We start from the raw sequence: 16,150 nt of genomic DNA, 5'->3' as shown, positions 1-16,150 counted from the left end.
CTATATAGAGAAATTGTTGCCCTGTTTAAAAATTGCTGGAAAAGGAAAATGTATACCACAAATCAATTTTGCATTGTATTTGGGAGAATTTCCTTCATTATTTTATGGTAGAAGGGAATGTGGAGTTAAGGTTCCAATCAGATCAGCCGAGTGGCCTACTCCTCTTAATGTTCGTATGAATCCCATAACTTCAGTTTAATGCCCAGAGGCAGGTCGTTGGCAGTTAGTTGCTGAACTACAGGAAAGTGCTGTGATTTTCCTACTACAGATAGGATGAGGAGGCAGGCCCCGAGTCTACCTCAGCCAGAACAGAGATCGAATCCATGCCATTGGTGTCCATCTGATCTGTGTGGAGAACTGAGCTAATCAGTCCACCTGGTTCCTATATATTTTTATTTATTTATATTGCCATATAGTGTGAAGCACATAGACACAGAATTAAAAAGAAAAACATCAACAACATCAGACAATACATACATAGAAATCACACTATGGGAACGATTCTCCACTAACAAGGTAGATCAGCACTTAAACAGCACTTGCGCAACCAAACCCCCTCAGCTTGTACCCATGGCGCCGAGATGACTGCCCCAAGGTTTGGAGACGCGGACATGGGAAGGCTCCTAGATGCAGTGGAAGCCAAGAGGGATGTCCTGTTTCCCCGTGTGCCAGAGAGCAGCCAGTGCCGCTTATGATGATCTATTTTCAACAATAATAATAATCTTTATTGTCACAACTAGGCTTACATTAACAATGAAGTTACTGTGAAAAGCTCCTAGTCACCACATTCCGGCGCCTCTTCGGTCATACAGAGGAAGAATTCAGAATAACCAAATTACCGAACAGCACATCGTTCAGGACTTGTGGGAGGAAACCGGAGCACCCGGAGGAAACCCACGCAGACACAGGGAGACCGTGCAGACTCCGCACAGACAGTGACCTAAGCTGGGAATCAAACCTGGGACCCTGATGCTCTGAAGCAACAGTGCTAACCACTGTGCTACCATGCTGCCCACATGAGAATTAAAATTTTGATTTTGGGTGGGTGGAATAATTTCTTGGGGAATTAACACCAGCAATAGATTCAGTAGAGATTGATTGTCAGACTTGTTTGTACAAAAAACTAACAAGTCTAGATGTTCTTCTTGATGGCACAGTTATATTTTAATTACAATATTTAATTTGTGTTAAGCGTAGATTTTTAAAAAATATATTTTTTTATTCTTCTTTTTCACATTTTCATCCAAATTTACACCCACCAACAAACAATCAGTGGTAACAAATACAATGTCAATCCTCTGGCCAACAATTCCTCCCTCCCACCAACCCCCAAACAACCCTCAGCATTTTAAATACAAACATCAAAGAAAAGGATCCAGGAATTCACCATTCACCCATACATAGTCGCCAACAGTTAAACGTTGGTTTTTACCAGTTCATTTCAGAGGTCCATTAATATTAAGTTTCTGTTTTGAATTATATGCACAATAAAAGACAAGATTTTTTATAATGTGCGTTGCTTACATGAAGTCTTTTGAAATACTAATGGCAAATGTATTTGTATGTAGTAATATTCCTTAAACAGGTGCTTATTCTATTATGTATTCTCCATTTTAAAAGCACGTCCCACTTTTGTCTGGAATAGCTGTTAGTCTGTATGCTTTCCCATTGTCGACAGCTTATTCATCTTGTTATGGTGAAAGCTGTAATGTTGTCTGTGAGACGCTAGGCTATTGAATGCAGTCTCTTGAAAAGCCCTTGGTGATTGGCTGTCACGGAGGAATTCAGCTTGGAGAGAATGTGTGAACACCATCTGCTGTAGGGGGTTGCAGCCAGTGTGCAGCTGGCTCTGCAGGCTTTAAGCCGAAGAGACTGTAGCAACTCCTGGTTTAACTTGCAAGTTTCTAAACTTTAGCCATTTTTCTCAAGTTTTATCTATTGAGTATTGTTCTTGCTTGCTGTGACCAATTTAGGTGCTGTTACTTCCAATTCTCTTTAATTACCAAGTTAAATTGAAAGAGGGAAATTACAAAAGGATGGCAACTTGTTGCTTTTGGCCTCTGATATGAAGAGGGAAATCCAGCATTCTTTTAGGCATCGGTTCATGCCTAGTTAATCAGCGGATAAAGGTACGGTCTTGTTCCAGATTAAGTAGCTTTAAATAAAACGCTAACAATTTTTATGTTTTCAGAGTATGTGTGAGAGTGATTGCTGCTTCTCCTTGTTTGCTGATTTGTAAAACAGATGGACTCTTTTTAGCACTAACTTTACATGAAGTTCCTTGAGATTTCTTTTTATTTTGGTTCATCAAGTTTGGTGTGATTTCACATATATTTTTTATTAACAAAAAGTGGAATCGTTTTTCTTGTGTTATTCTTCCGCAAATCCTGTTGGGAAGCACTGACGACTGTCTACAACTGCTACTCACCCTATATAAATGTAATCAGGATTAAATCAGGATTGTAACCTACATGTTGCTTGTCACTCTCAGAACTATAGTATGTTAATGACTTTTTAATTTCTGAATAATAATTGCATAATTTGCAAGGCGATGAGCAGTCATTTTATTTCTTTCAACTGCCCCCCCAACCCACTCTGCTTCTCAGCCCCATTTTTTCTTTCTCAGCGTGAACAAATGCACTTTCAGAAGTTCTCGGATGGCAATTAGGTGTAAGAACCCTGCTGCCTTTCCCTCTGCCAAAGCTAGCTTGGGGTTGATGAGGCCAATGGTTACAAATCTTGCCACCCTGGTTAGTTCAGCAAAGCTCCGACTTAAAAAAAATTCATATAAGGAATTCTGGTGTCATTGGCCAGGTCATCATTCATTGCCCGTCCCCTAGTTGCCCTTGAGAAGGTGGTGGCGAACTGCCTTCTTGAAACCACTGCAGTCCCTGAGGTGTAGGTACACCCACTGTGCTGCTTGGGAGGGAATTTCAGGCTTTTGACCTGGCAACAATGAAGGAATAGCAATATTTTCCAAGTTATAATGATGAGTGACTTGGAGGGGAACCAGGTGCGTCCTTCTAGATGGTAGTGGTGGGTTTGGAAGGTGCTACCTAAGGAATCTTAGTGTATTTCTGCAGTACATCTTGTAGATGGTAAACATGGGATTTAACTGGAACCTTCCTGCTTTATATGATTTAACTGTCTATTAGATAAACTTGCTTGCGTTATCAGACCATGGGCAGTCAGATGTTTGATGGCTTCACGATTGTGAATGTAAATAGGCACCGGTTGTGATATTATGTACACACAGTGAGCTTTTCTAGGGTAGCATAGTTTTAACTATTTTGAAACCTTTGTATTTACCCCTGACTGAGGCAGGTTTGACTATCAACCCAGCTGCAAATGTAAAAATACTGAAAAAAAATATATCTAATTGTTCAATACCGAAAATATTGTAGCTACAAACTGACAACAATGAATGCAAATGCGTGTTGCAATATTATTTATTTTCATTGTTCTCCATTCTTAAGGGTGAACTTGTACCAATCTCTACTTGTACCAATCCTCTGAGAGTGTTAGAATGGTCAAAGCTAATATAACCTCCAGATTTCCCACCTTTGGCTACCCAAATGCAATTGGAATGTCAATGAGAATTGACTGCATTGACCCACAACCTACCTCTGTCATGCTTTTCTTCTGGCCCGACAGACTGTGACTTTTTAATTCATTGAAAAACAAAACCGATGCCTAAGTTGAATATGGTGCATTTGCGACTTTGGAATGATATAAGTCAAATCATTTCAAATTTACTTTCACATAATGATTCTAATCTTGAGAAATTGTACAATAGCCAATATAATTTGCCTTGCCTAACTGGTTTCTCGTGACTACCTTTTTCGTAAAAGTAGTGGGATACCCTTGCTGAGACATTGTATGAAGAGAAACGAGCCATGAGAGACTTACAAATTCAGATGCATATATTTTAAAATTAGTAAGCATCAAAAGCAGCAAGAGAATGCATACATCTTAATGTACATTAAATAGAACATGGTAAAATGCTGCCAGGGGAAAAATCCTACCACAGTCCTGCCACGTAATCTAATCATAGATTATCATAGAATTTACAGTGCAGAAGGAAGCCATTCGGCCCATCGAGTCTGCACCGGCTCTTGGAAAGAACACCTTACCCAAGGTCAACACCTCCACCCTATCCCCATAACCTAGTAACTCCAACCAACACTAAGGGCAATTTTGGACACTGGGCAATTTATCATGGCCAATCCACCTAACCTGCACACATTTGGACTGTGGGAGGAAACCGGAGCACCCGGAGGAAACCCACGCTCACACGGGGAGGATGTGCAGACTCCGCACAGACAGTGACCCAAGCCGGAATCGAACCTGGGACCCTGGAGCTGTGAAGCAATTGTGCTATCCACAATGCTACCGTGGGCTTCACAGCTCCAGGGTCCCAAATTCGATTCCGGCTTGGGTCACTGTCTGTGCGGAGTCTGCACATCCTCCCCATGTATGCGTAGGTTTCCTCTGGGTGCTCCGGTTTCCTCCCACAGTCCAAAGATGTGCAGGTTAGGTGGATTGGCCATGATAAATTGCCCTTAGTGTCCAAAATTGCCATCAGTGTTGGGTGGGGTTACTGGTTTTATGGGGATAGGGCGGAGGTATTGACCTTGGATAGGGTGCTCTTTCCAAGAGCCGGTGCAGACTCGATGGGCCGAATGGCCTCCTTCTGCACTGTAAATTATGTGTGTGTGTCTGTAAATTGTGTGTGTGTGTGCTGCCCATAATATTGAGATTCTGCATAATAGTCAGCCATAATACCTTTGATAAATTGTGTCAATCCTGTACCTTGGTTCAATCTGCTTGTAAGAAATTTAAAAATTAATATGAAATTGTTTGCTTTGATTCTCCTCTCACTACCACTTCCTCCACTTCCCAAAGCTTTTCTTTACACTCCCAAGGACAGTAAGTGTAGTGTACATTATTGCAGTAGGTATTCAGAGCTACAACATTCAACATCTCACATATTGTAATTGTGGCTCCAGTGGATATCACCAGGCATTTGACTTAAAAGCAGGCTCAATCTTGCACCTGCCCAATTTCCACACTTGTTCATTTTTTTAATGACTTGATACATTGCTACAGTTCACTTTCAGTTTTCATGTTTATACACTGCAATCCCCTAAATGTCATTGTAATTATTGTCAGGTTAAAATTTTCTTAACCAGAATTGGTTGATAACTAAAAGCAGATGATGTTGGCTGGAGTATGACTTCCATTGTTTATTCATCCATTTTACTTCAGTTCGTCAGAAGTTTTTTTTATTCCATCCTTGTCAGTAGAATGAAATGCCATGAGCCTCTTTGTATGCTGCTAATTTTTAACATTTTTTAAAAATTCATTCTTGGGAGGTGAATCTTATTGCCCAGCTCTAATTACCTTTGAGAAGGTAAGGAGGGAGGGAAGGTAAGGAGGGAGTGATGGGCAAGCTAATGGGGCTAAAGGTAGACAAGTCTCCTGGCCCTGATGGAATGCATCCCAGAGTGCTAAAAGAGATGGCTAGGGAAATTGCAGATGCACTAGTGATAATTTACCGAAATTCACTAGACTCTGGGGTGGTCCCGGTGGATTGGAAATTAGCAAACGTGACGCCACTGTTTAAAAAAGGAGGTAGGCAGAAAGCAGGAAATTATAGGCCAGTGAGTTTAACTTCGGTAATAGGGAAGATGCTGGAATCTATCATCAAGGAAGAAATTGCGAGGCATCTGGATAGAAATTGTCCCATTGGGCAGACGCAGCATGGGTTCGTAAAAGGCAGGTCGTGCCTAACTAATTTAGTGGAATTTTTTGAGGACATTACCAGTGCAGTAGATAACGGGGAGCCGATGGATGTGGTATATCTGGATTTCCAGAAAGCCTTTGACAAGGTGCCACACAAAAGGTTGCTGCATAAGATAAAGATGCATGGCATTAAGGGTAAAGTAGTAGCATGGATAGAGGATTGGTTAATTAATAGAAAGCAAAGAGTTGGGATAATTGGGTGTTTCTCTGGTTGGCAATCAGTAGCTAGTGGTGTCCCTCAGGGATCCGTGTTGGGCCCACAATTGTTCACAATTTACATTGATGATTTGGAGTTGGGGACCAAGGGCAATGTGTCCAAGTTTGCAGATGACACTAAGATGAGTGGTAAAGCGAAAAGTGCAGAGGATACTGGAAGTCTGCAGAGGGATTTGGATAGGTTAAGTGAATGGGCTCGGGTCTGGCAGATGGAATACAATGTTGACAAATGTGAGGTTATCCATTTTGGTAGGAATAACAGCAAACGGGATTATTATTTAAACGATAAAATATTAAAGCATGCCGCTGTTCAGAGAGACTTGGGTGTGCTAGTGCATGAGTCACAGAAGGTTGGTTTACAAGTGCAACAGGTGATTAAGAAGGCAAATGGAATTTTGTCCTTCATTGCTAGAGGGATGGAGTTTAAGACTAGGGAGGTTATGTTGCAATTGTATAAGGTGTTAGTGCGGCCACACCTGGAGTATTGTGTTCAGTTTTGGTCTCCTTACTTGAGAAAGGACGTACTGGCGCTGGAGGGTGTGCAGAGGAGATTCACTAGGTTAATCCCAGAGCTGAAGGGGTTGGATTATGAGGAGAGGTTGAGTAGACTGGGACTGTACTCGTTGGAATTTAGAAGGATGAGGGGGGATCTTATAGAAACATTTAAAATTATGAAGGGAATAGATAGGATAGATGCGGGCAGGTTGTTTCCACTGGTGGGTGACAGCAGAACTAGGGGGCATAGCCTCAAAATAAGGGGAAGTAGATTTAGGACTGAGTTTAGGAGGAACTTCTTCACCCAAAGGGTTGTGAATCTATGGAATTCCTTGCCCAGTGAAGCAGTTGAGGCTCCTTCATTACATGTTTTTAAGGTAAAGATACATAGTTTTTTGAAGAATAAAGGGATTAAGGGTTATGGTGTTCGGGCCGGAAAGTGGAGCTGAGTCCACAAAAGATCAGCCATGATCTAATTGAATGGCGGAGCAGGCTCGAGGGGCCAGATGGCCTACTCCTGCTCCTAGTTCTTATGTTCTTATGTTCTTATGAGAAGATGGTGGTGAGCCATTCTCTAATGCAGTCCATCTGGTGTAGGTGCATGCACAGTGCTGTAAGGAAGAGTGTTCCAGGATTTCTACCCAGAGACAGTGAAAGAACAATGATATAATTCCGAGTCAGAATGCTTGTCGGGCTCAGAAGGTAACTTGCAGGTGGCAGTGTTCCATGCATCTGCTGGCCTTGTTCTTGGTGGCCAAGGTTGAGGGTTTGGAACTGACTGTGCCAATTTGCACAATGATGGAGGGAATGAATCTTTAGAGTGGGCGATGGGATGCCAGTCAAGCGGGCTGCTTTGTAAATGATGGTCGTTGTTGGAGCTGCACTCATCCAGGAAAGTGGAGAATATTCCTTCTTCTTCAGCAATCGACGGCATTGATGGTACCTCTCCAGGGCCTTGTGGTGGCGTCTGTACATAATCCAAGTTTCTGCACCATATAGAAGAGATGGGAGGACAGCCACCTTGTACACTAGGATCTTGGCGTCAGCACGGATGTTGCAGTCATTAAAGACTCTTCTTGAGCATCTGAAGGAGGCGTTCACTGATTGGATCTGAAGGAGGCGTTCACAGATTGGATACAATGGTGGATCTCCGCATTGATATCAGCCTTAGAGGAGAGGTGGCTCCCCTGGTATGGGGAATATTCCATATTTGGTAGGGATTATCCATTGATATTGATGGAGGGAGAGACCAGATCTTGCCCTGGGGCAGGTTGGTAAAGGACTTGAATCACCTTGAGGTTGAGGCTGAGACTGATTCTTCAGTATGCTTCCATGAAGGCGTCAAACATGGCTTGGAGATTCTGTTCTGAGAGAGTGGAGATGACTATGTCATCCACGTATGGATGGTTCATGAGCAATATCAGCGTAGTTTTTTTCTTGGATTTCAACCTGTTGAGGTTAAAAAGCATTCCGTTCATCCTGTATACGATGTCCAGTCCATTGGGATGCTTGTTCTTGACAAGGTCAAGGATAATGACGATGAAGGTGGAGAAACACAGAATGTAGATTGTCCAACCAGAGGGGAGGCCATATTGGATTTGGTACTTGGTAATGAACCTGGGCAAGTGATATATTTGTTAGGGGGAGAGCATTTTGGAGATAGTGACCACAATTCTGTGACTTCCACTTAAATAATGAAGAATCAGTCTCAGCCTCAACCTCAAGAATGGCAATAGGGCAAGGTTTGCAATTGGGGAAAGGGTAAATACGATGCTGTCAGACAAGAACTGAAGTGCATAAGTTGGGAACATAGGGTGTCAGGGAAGGACACAATTGAAATGTGGAACTTCTTCAAGGAACAGATACTACGTGTCCTTGATATGTATGTCCCTGTCAGGCAGGGAAGAGATGGTCGAGTGAGGGAACCATGGTTGACAAGAGAGGTTGAATGTCTTGTTTAGAGGAAGAAGGAGACTTATGTAAGGCTGAGGAAACAAGGTTCAGACAGGGCACTTGAGGGATACAAGATAGCCAGGAAGGAACTGAAGAAAGAGATTAGGAGAGATAAGAGAGGGCATGAAAAATTTTGGCGGGTAGAATCAAGGAAAACCCCAAGGCCGTTTACATATATGTGAGAAATATGAGAATGACTAGTGAGGGTGTGTCCGACCAAGGACCGTAGAGGGAGTTTGTGTATTGAGTCAGAAGAGATAGGAGAGGTCTTGAACGAGTACTTTTCTTCAGTATTTACGAATGAGAGGGGCCATATTGTTGGAGAGGACAGTGTGAAACAGACTGGTAACCTCGAGGAGATGCTTGTTAGGAAGGAAGATGTGTTGTGCGTTTTGAAAAGCTCTAGGATAGACAAGTCTCCCAGGCCTGATGGGATATATCCAAGGATTCTATGGGAAGCAAAAGATGAAATTGCAGAACCATTGGCAATTATCTTTTCGTCCTCACTATCAACAGGGGTGGTACCAGGGGATTTTAGAGTGGCGAATGTTGTGCCCCTGTTCAATAAAGGGAATAGGGATAACCCTGGGAATTTCAGGCCAGTTAGTCTTACTTCGGTGGTAGGCAAAGTAATGGAAAGGGTACTGAGGGATAGGATTTCTGAGCATCTGGAAAGACACTGCTTGATTAGGGATAGTCAGCACTGATTTATGAGGGGTAGGTCTTGCCTCACAAGTCTTATTGAATTCTTCGAGGAGGTGACCAAGCACATGGATGAAGGTAAAGCAGTGGTGTACATGGATTTTAGTAAGGCATTTGATAAGGTTCCCCATGGTAGGCTTATGCAGAAAGTAAGGAGGCATGGGATAGTGGGAAATTTGGCCAGTTGGATAACGAACTGGCTAACCGATAGAAGTCAGAGAGTGTGGTGGATGGCAAATATTCAGCCTGAGCCCAGTTACCAGTGGCATACCGCAGGGATCAGTTCTGGGTCCTCTGCTGTTTGTGATTTTCATTAATGACTTGGATGAGGGAGTTGAAGGGTGGGTCAGTAAATTTGCAGCTTGACTTGGATGAGGGAGTTGAAGGGTGGGTCAGTAAATTTGCAGATGATATGAAGATTTGTGGAGTTATGGATAGTGAGAAGGGCTGTTGTCGGCTGCAAAGAGACATAGATAGGATACAGAGCTGGGCTGAGAAGTGGCAGATGGAGTTTAACCCTGAAAAGTGTGAGGTTGTCCATTTTGGAAGGACAAATATGAATGCGGAATCCAGGGTTAATGGGAGGGTTCTTGGCAATGTAGAGGAGCAGAGAGATCTTGGGGTCTATGTTCATAGATCTTTGAAAATTGCCACTCAAGTGGATAGAACTGTGAAGAAGGCCTATGGTGTGCTAGCGTTCATTAGCAGAGTGATTGAATTTAAGAGCCGTGAGGTGATGATGCAGCTGTACAAAACCTTGGTAAGGCCACATTTGGAGTACTGTGTGCAGTTCTAGTCGCCTCATTTTAGGAAGGATGTGGAAGCTTTGGAAAAGGTGCAAAGGAGATTTACCAGGATGTTGCCTGGAATGGAGAGTAGGTCTTACGAGGAAAGGTTGAGGGTGCTTGGCCTTTTCTCATTAGAACGGAGAAGGATGAGGGGCGACTTGATAGAGGTTTATAAGATGATCAGGGGAATAGATAGAGTAGACAGTCAGAGGGGGATGTCAGAGGTAGGTTCTTTACACAGAGTAGTGGGGGCATGGAATGCACTGCCTGTGGAAGTAGTTGAGTCGGAAACATTAGGGACCTTCAAGCAGCTATTGGATAGGTACATGGATTACGGTAGAATGATGGGGTGTAGATTAATTTGTTCTTAATCTAGGACAAAAGTTCAGCACAACATTGTGAGCCGAAGGGCCTGTTCTGTGCTGTATTTTTCTATGTTCTATGTTCTAAAATGGTGGGGTGATGACGCATTCCTACTTGACTGTAGTCTTGACCTCAAAGGTTTCTGCCTTATTTCTGTCAGTGAGAATTGTCTCTGACATCTTGTTGTGGAGGTGTTGGAGGATGTTGATGAATTTCTCTGGACAGCCTGTCTTTGACAGGGTCTTCCATAGTACTTCGCGATTGACTGAGTCAAAAGCCTTGTTCAAAGTGGTTAATGTTGCTCCTAGTATTTTGTGCGAGTTGCCGAGCAACGAAAATCATGTCCGCTGTTTCACGATTTGGTTGGATCCACACTGGTTTCCTGGAAGGATTTCTCCAGAGACTGGGAAAAGGTGGCTAGCGGGATTCAGGTGATGCTCTTTCTGGTGATGGAGAGTAGGGAGATTACTCTGCAGTTCCCATTGTCTCCTTTCTTGAAGATAGTGGTGATAATGACATCTCTAAAGTCAGCAGGAATTTATTGTCTGTCCCAAATTTTCAGCAACAGCTAATGGAGATGATGGTTGATCTCCAAGTTTGAAAATCTCTGCTGGGACCCCATCTACTCCTGTAGCTTTTCCATGCCTCATGCATTTAATTGTGGCTTTGACTTCGTCCACACTTGGTAGGATTCCAAGCTCATCTTTGATGGGGAAATGGGGGATTTCCCTCATCTATGGTTGCATAATGCTTTCAGAGTTCTTTGAAGTGTTCTCTCTATCGAAGGCATATGTTATCCCCACCTCTCGAGGGTTCCGTGCTCACTCCGCATCAGTTTGAGGCCGTGGGTATTGGGTTAATAAATTGCCTTGGTTGGCACTGCAGAAGCCCTGGGTGTCATGCGAGGAGTTGCAGCTCCTTATCTTTCTCAGTAACCATTTGTTCTTGATTTCCCTAGTTCTTCTGTGTACCTCCACCTTGGATAATTGACAAACCCTCTTCTTGTCGATGCGATCTGGATGGTGTTGTTGTTCTCTTTGAACCCGTCTTGGTGTTTACTGGTATCTTTGCAGCTTGAGATGATTGCTGTCTTCAGCTCTTACAAGTTTTCCTCCACTTCATTAGAATGGACACTTTGGAGATTTGGGAGAAGATATTGTTTGAGGCTCACTGGCTTGCTTGGCTCTTGAAGCTGCTCAATGTTGATCTTTTGTCTGAGCTGTTTCTTCACTTTCTGCTGCTTCTGGGGTTTGTTGGACATAGAGGAGCGGATGAGCTATGGTCAGTTCAAGCACTGGTCATCGCTTTGGTGATGAGGGCATCCTTTCAGGATCGGAGGTTGATGAAATCGATCATGTGCCAGTGCTTTGACTGTGAATGTCTTCAGGATGTCTTGACCTTGTCTTTCTGGCAGAACAGTGTGTTAATGATGACAAGCTAGTATTCCGTAAATTTGGCGAGCAGGAGAACAGTTCCCATTTAATGCTGAAATGCTCTATTTAATGCTGAAAGGGAACTGCTGTCAATGGGATTTCCAATTGAAGCCACTCCAAGCTGCCGGGAAACCCAAGGGTGTGCTGTCAGCAGGTTCAGAGAATCCCGCCGCCAGTTAACGGCTGGAGAATTCCGGCCTATATCTATCTACTTATTCTTTAAAATTTTGATTATTGAATTTAATAGTCCTGTAGCCACTTTAATAAGAAAGTAAAAAAGCAACTTGTATTTGATGGCATATTTTTGTATCCTCAAGACATCCAAAAGTGCTTTACAACCAATGTTACGGTGTTGGTACAGGCAGACACAGAAACCAATTTGGGCACAAGATTCCACAACGGCAAATGAATAACAATCGGGTAATCTGTTCATCTGCCAGGACATGAGAATTATTTTTTGCGTTTTGAATAGTGCCATGGAACCTATCCAGGCAGGTTGGGACTTCAGTTTTGCAACTTGTTATCTGAAAGACAAGATTGTATTTGCACCTTGTCAGCCATTGAATTTAAGGAAATTAACATTAGTTTCTGTAACTGGCTGCAGATCTCCAAGCCAATCTGAGCCTGGACAGCAAATTAAAAATCTGCCCCATGACTTTAACAATGCAGCATTTCTTCAGTAAAGTGTCAGTTTGGAATATGAGTGAAGTTTAAGGTGAGACTTGAACTCTCAAACCTATGACTCATGATGAAGCTAACACTAGAATTTAATTGAGTTATCTGTCAAAACCTGCAACAGCTTTGTCTCGACGCCTGTGCTAATGATCTGTTTCATAACCATCCCTGTACTAAAAACTGTTCACCTTAATTTCCTACTTTTTTAAAACACAACTTTAACTTTAAACTTTGCCTGACAGAACTTCCTGAATCCAAATCATCAAGATTTTAAACTTTAATCATCCTGTCTCACTCATCTTTCTGATAAGTCATCCCTCTAATAACATGAGTAAGACTCACAGCTATCCTTTGTATTCTGCAATTTGCTGTAATTTGAGGCTAAAGCTGAATTTGGAACTACAGATATGATTTTAGTAAACTTTAACATCTATCTTTTTAAACCTGTAAGATACACACATTCTCATGTCTGAACACTTTATTTGTTTTCTTGAATACCCATTAGCACTGAACTAACACTAACGGCAACACGGTTGCATTGTGGTTAGCACAATTGCTTCATAGCTCCAGGGTCCCAGGTTCGATCCTGGCTTGGGTCACTGGCTCACTGTCTGTGTGGAGTCTGCACATTCTCCCCGTGTGTGCGTGGGTTTCCTCCGGGTGCTCCGGTTTCTTCCTACAGTCCAAAGATGTGCAGGTTAGGTGGATTGGCCATGCTAAATTGCCCTTAGTGTCCAAAATTTCCCTTAGTCTTGGGTGAGGTTACTGGATTATGGGGATAGGGTGGAGGTGTGGACCTTGGGTAGGGTTCTGTTTCCAAGAGCCGGTGCAGACTTGATGGGCCGAATGGCCTCCTTCTGCACTGTACATTATATGATATAATGGTGTTAATAACCAATTCACTAGATCTCCCCCAGGTTCTGATGAAAAGATGTTGACCAGAAGTTTCTCTTGCCACAGAGTCTGCCAGCTTTGCTGAGTATTTCCAACATTTTCTGCTTTTATCCCCTTTCCTGCTCAGTTGCCTGAAGCACATTGCAATATATATTTGTAACGTGTTTTCTTTGACCTAATTTTCTGACTTTACAATTGTGTGTGAGGTTCTATTTCCCATTGTTGTGTTATGTACTCTGGGATAACAACGGCTGCAACTGGATGCAGCTTTAACCAAAAGATACTCCAGACCTTGAAGTTAGTTCAATCTGATTTATTGAACCAGTAGCACAGTTAGCACAGTTCTCTGCTAACCTAAGTGTGGTTACTCTGTCTGACTGAACCAGGCTAGCTCTTAGCCACGTGCTGGAGGTGTGATACTGTACATACACCCTGACTCACTCTGTAGATGTTCATCAGTGGAAAGAGGCGGAGTGTGAGTGCCTCGTGCCTTTTATAGTAAGATACCACCCCTGAGTGTCCTGCCTGGTCATTGGTCATGTCCTGTTCTCTGTGTTCATTAGCTGCCTGTCTGTACCTGTCTGTATATCATTATCTACATGTCTGCATATCATGACACCCATCTCTCTGCCCATTGATCTACCCTTTCATATCCCTGTGGATTACAGCATGTTGTTTATCATTATTGGCCAATTTTGCGTAATTTGCAAACTTAGATACTCTGGGCGATATCCAGTTCTCGAAAGTCAATTTAAAAAAAAAAACCCAACGCTGACTCCTGTGAGACTCCCCTGACATCCAGTTTCCAATCTGAAGCCCCCACATACCATTATTCAATGATACATCAATTCAGCCTTTTACATTGTCAGCTGTCTCACGGCATTCATCTTCTGAATCGGTCTATTATTGAGGACAGTGTCAGATTCCTTCCTAAAATTAAGGTTTATGAAACCCCTAAAATTAAGATTTATGAAACACTTACCCCACAATTGAGGTACGACTCTCAGTTTTGTAATTGGAAAATTCAACCCCCTGTCCTTTTTTTTGAAAGATGGGATCCACTTTTCTTGTATTTTGACAGATATTCCAGAAAAAGGTTCATAGCAGTGCCGAGTGGTGTGTTATGATTACATGATGAGAAGAGTGTTCAGGTTGTTGCTGTTTAGTTTCCTCTGTAATGGAAGGTTTATTTAAAGACTTACTACTTACTTTTAATTCTGGCTGAAGGTTTTTCTTGGGCAGCAAAATGATTTGCAGATCAGTGTGACTTTACTTGCAAATATCTCCATTTGATTATATTCACAACAATGTTGTCTACTGTTGCCAATATCAATGGAATCCCTCATTTAAAACTGACAGTTTAAATAAGCAATTCAATTTACCCATCATTGGAATGAGAAAAATCCCCTTGGGGTGCTTAAAGGCTTTTGATCAAATGTATTCAGTTATCATATAGTTCACAGTTTTGAGCAACATTGTTCCACTACATGCATTCAACATGGCTTCCAGTAAAGCAAAGTTTGTTTCTTATTGCTTACATCATTATTGTGCAAAGTTTAGTGGGTGTGTACATAATATAACGATTACTAGATATTTGTGACTTCTAAAGCTTCTGTTAATTGGACTGCACAGGCTGCCCATACTGAACCCGTGTTTGGCACCAGTTCACTGTTTTTCTTTTACGTTTATGGGAAGTCTGTAATCGATTAAAACACCTTACTTGTGTTCCAGTTAAGAATAAGAAATTTAGCTGAGACTAAGTTTTAACTTCCCTTACCTGGCAGAAATGATGTGCAGAGTAAAAATAACAGTTTTACATTTAACAAGGTGGAAGCTCCATTCAAATCTGGGTTCTATGATGTCCTGATAACTTCACATCCATGTTTAATTGCTCTGGGTGGGATTGGTTTTTAGGTGGTAACAAAAGCAGTAGTTAAAGATACACTGCAAGCATTTGATTCATTGGTATCTCCTTACTATGACATTGTTTCGATTTCCACAAAAGATTTAATCAGTTTTTCAAAAAATCATAGGAGCCAAATTGAGTGTCAAACTTTGGTTTGGTTGTAGGAAAATGAAGAAGAGCAGCAGTACACTGTGCAGCCACAATTAGCATCACTTGTTTACCGTTGGGGAAAATATATGTGTGTGTAACACAGAATGGATGATGACTCTGTTTCCACTTTGAACCTGCTCAACTACAGTTTTGCCGTACAATACCAGGTTAAAGTCCAACAGGTTTGTTTCGAATGAGGAGCTTTCGGAGCGCAGCTCCTTTATCAGGCGATGAAGGAGCTGCGCTTCGAAAGCTAGTGATTCGAAACAAATCTGTTGGACTTTAACCCGGTCTTGTAAGACTTCTTACTGTGCCCACGCAGTCCAACGCCGGCATCTCCACATCACAGTTTTGCCTGCTCACTTATTTGTTTTATGTCCCTTTTTAAAAAGAATAGCAACACTGTTTGGATAGAAAGAGAGACAATAATTGGCAATCTACCAAAAATAAAAGAGGATAGAATGCCTACATATATTGAAGTAAACTATTGTGGAGACGGCAGAAGCACTAGTTTACAGTCATATCTCATAATTTGCTGAAAAGAGAGGCATGCCAACTCAGCCTTTTTGTCTTGTACACATCAGGACAGAAGAGAATACGAACAGTAAAGGAAACAATAATTTATACTGCATGAGCAGAGAGTGCTGATTGGTTGGCAAGTGGACCCTGATTGGTAGAGGCGTTGCCATGGATATTGCAATGAGTCCACTTTCTGACCAATTAGCACACTCCTCTCATGCAACATAAACTGATCTTCTATTTGCCATTGT

The 16,150-nt window shown here is 42.2% G+C and overlaps 1 protein-coding gene across 5 annotated transcripts in view; it reads left to right on the top strand.

Annotated features, from left to right (window-relative positions):
• LOC119955411 (disabled homolog 2-interacting protein-like) overlaps positions 1-16,150 on the top strand; it is a 1,014,916-nt gene that overhangs the window by 216,168 nt on the left and 782,598 nt on the right. Inside the window, exon 1 of one of the 5 annotated variants that reach the window (XM_038781509.1) lies at positions 1,871-2,129. The exons of the other annotated variants lie outside the window; for them this stretch is intronic. The gene's annotated coding sequence lies outside the window, so the exon portion shown is untranslated. Of the gene's footprint in view, positions 1-1,870; positions 2,130-16,150 lie in introns of those variants that run through there. 5 annotated transcript variants of the gene reach the window in all.

The sequence above is a fragment of the Scyliorhinus canicula genome, chromosome 21 (assembly GCF_902713615.1).
Source record: "Scyliorhinus canicula chromosome 21, sScyCan1.1, whole genome shotgun sequence".
NCBI lineage: Eukaryota > Metazoa > Chordata > Chondrichthyes > Carcharhiniformes > Scyliorhinidae > Scyliorhinus > Scyliorhinus canicula.
Note: the sequence above shows the minus strand (reverse complement) of the source record. Positions and strands in the feature narration are given on the sequence as shown.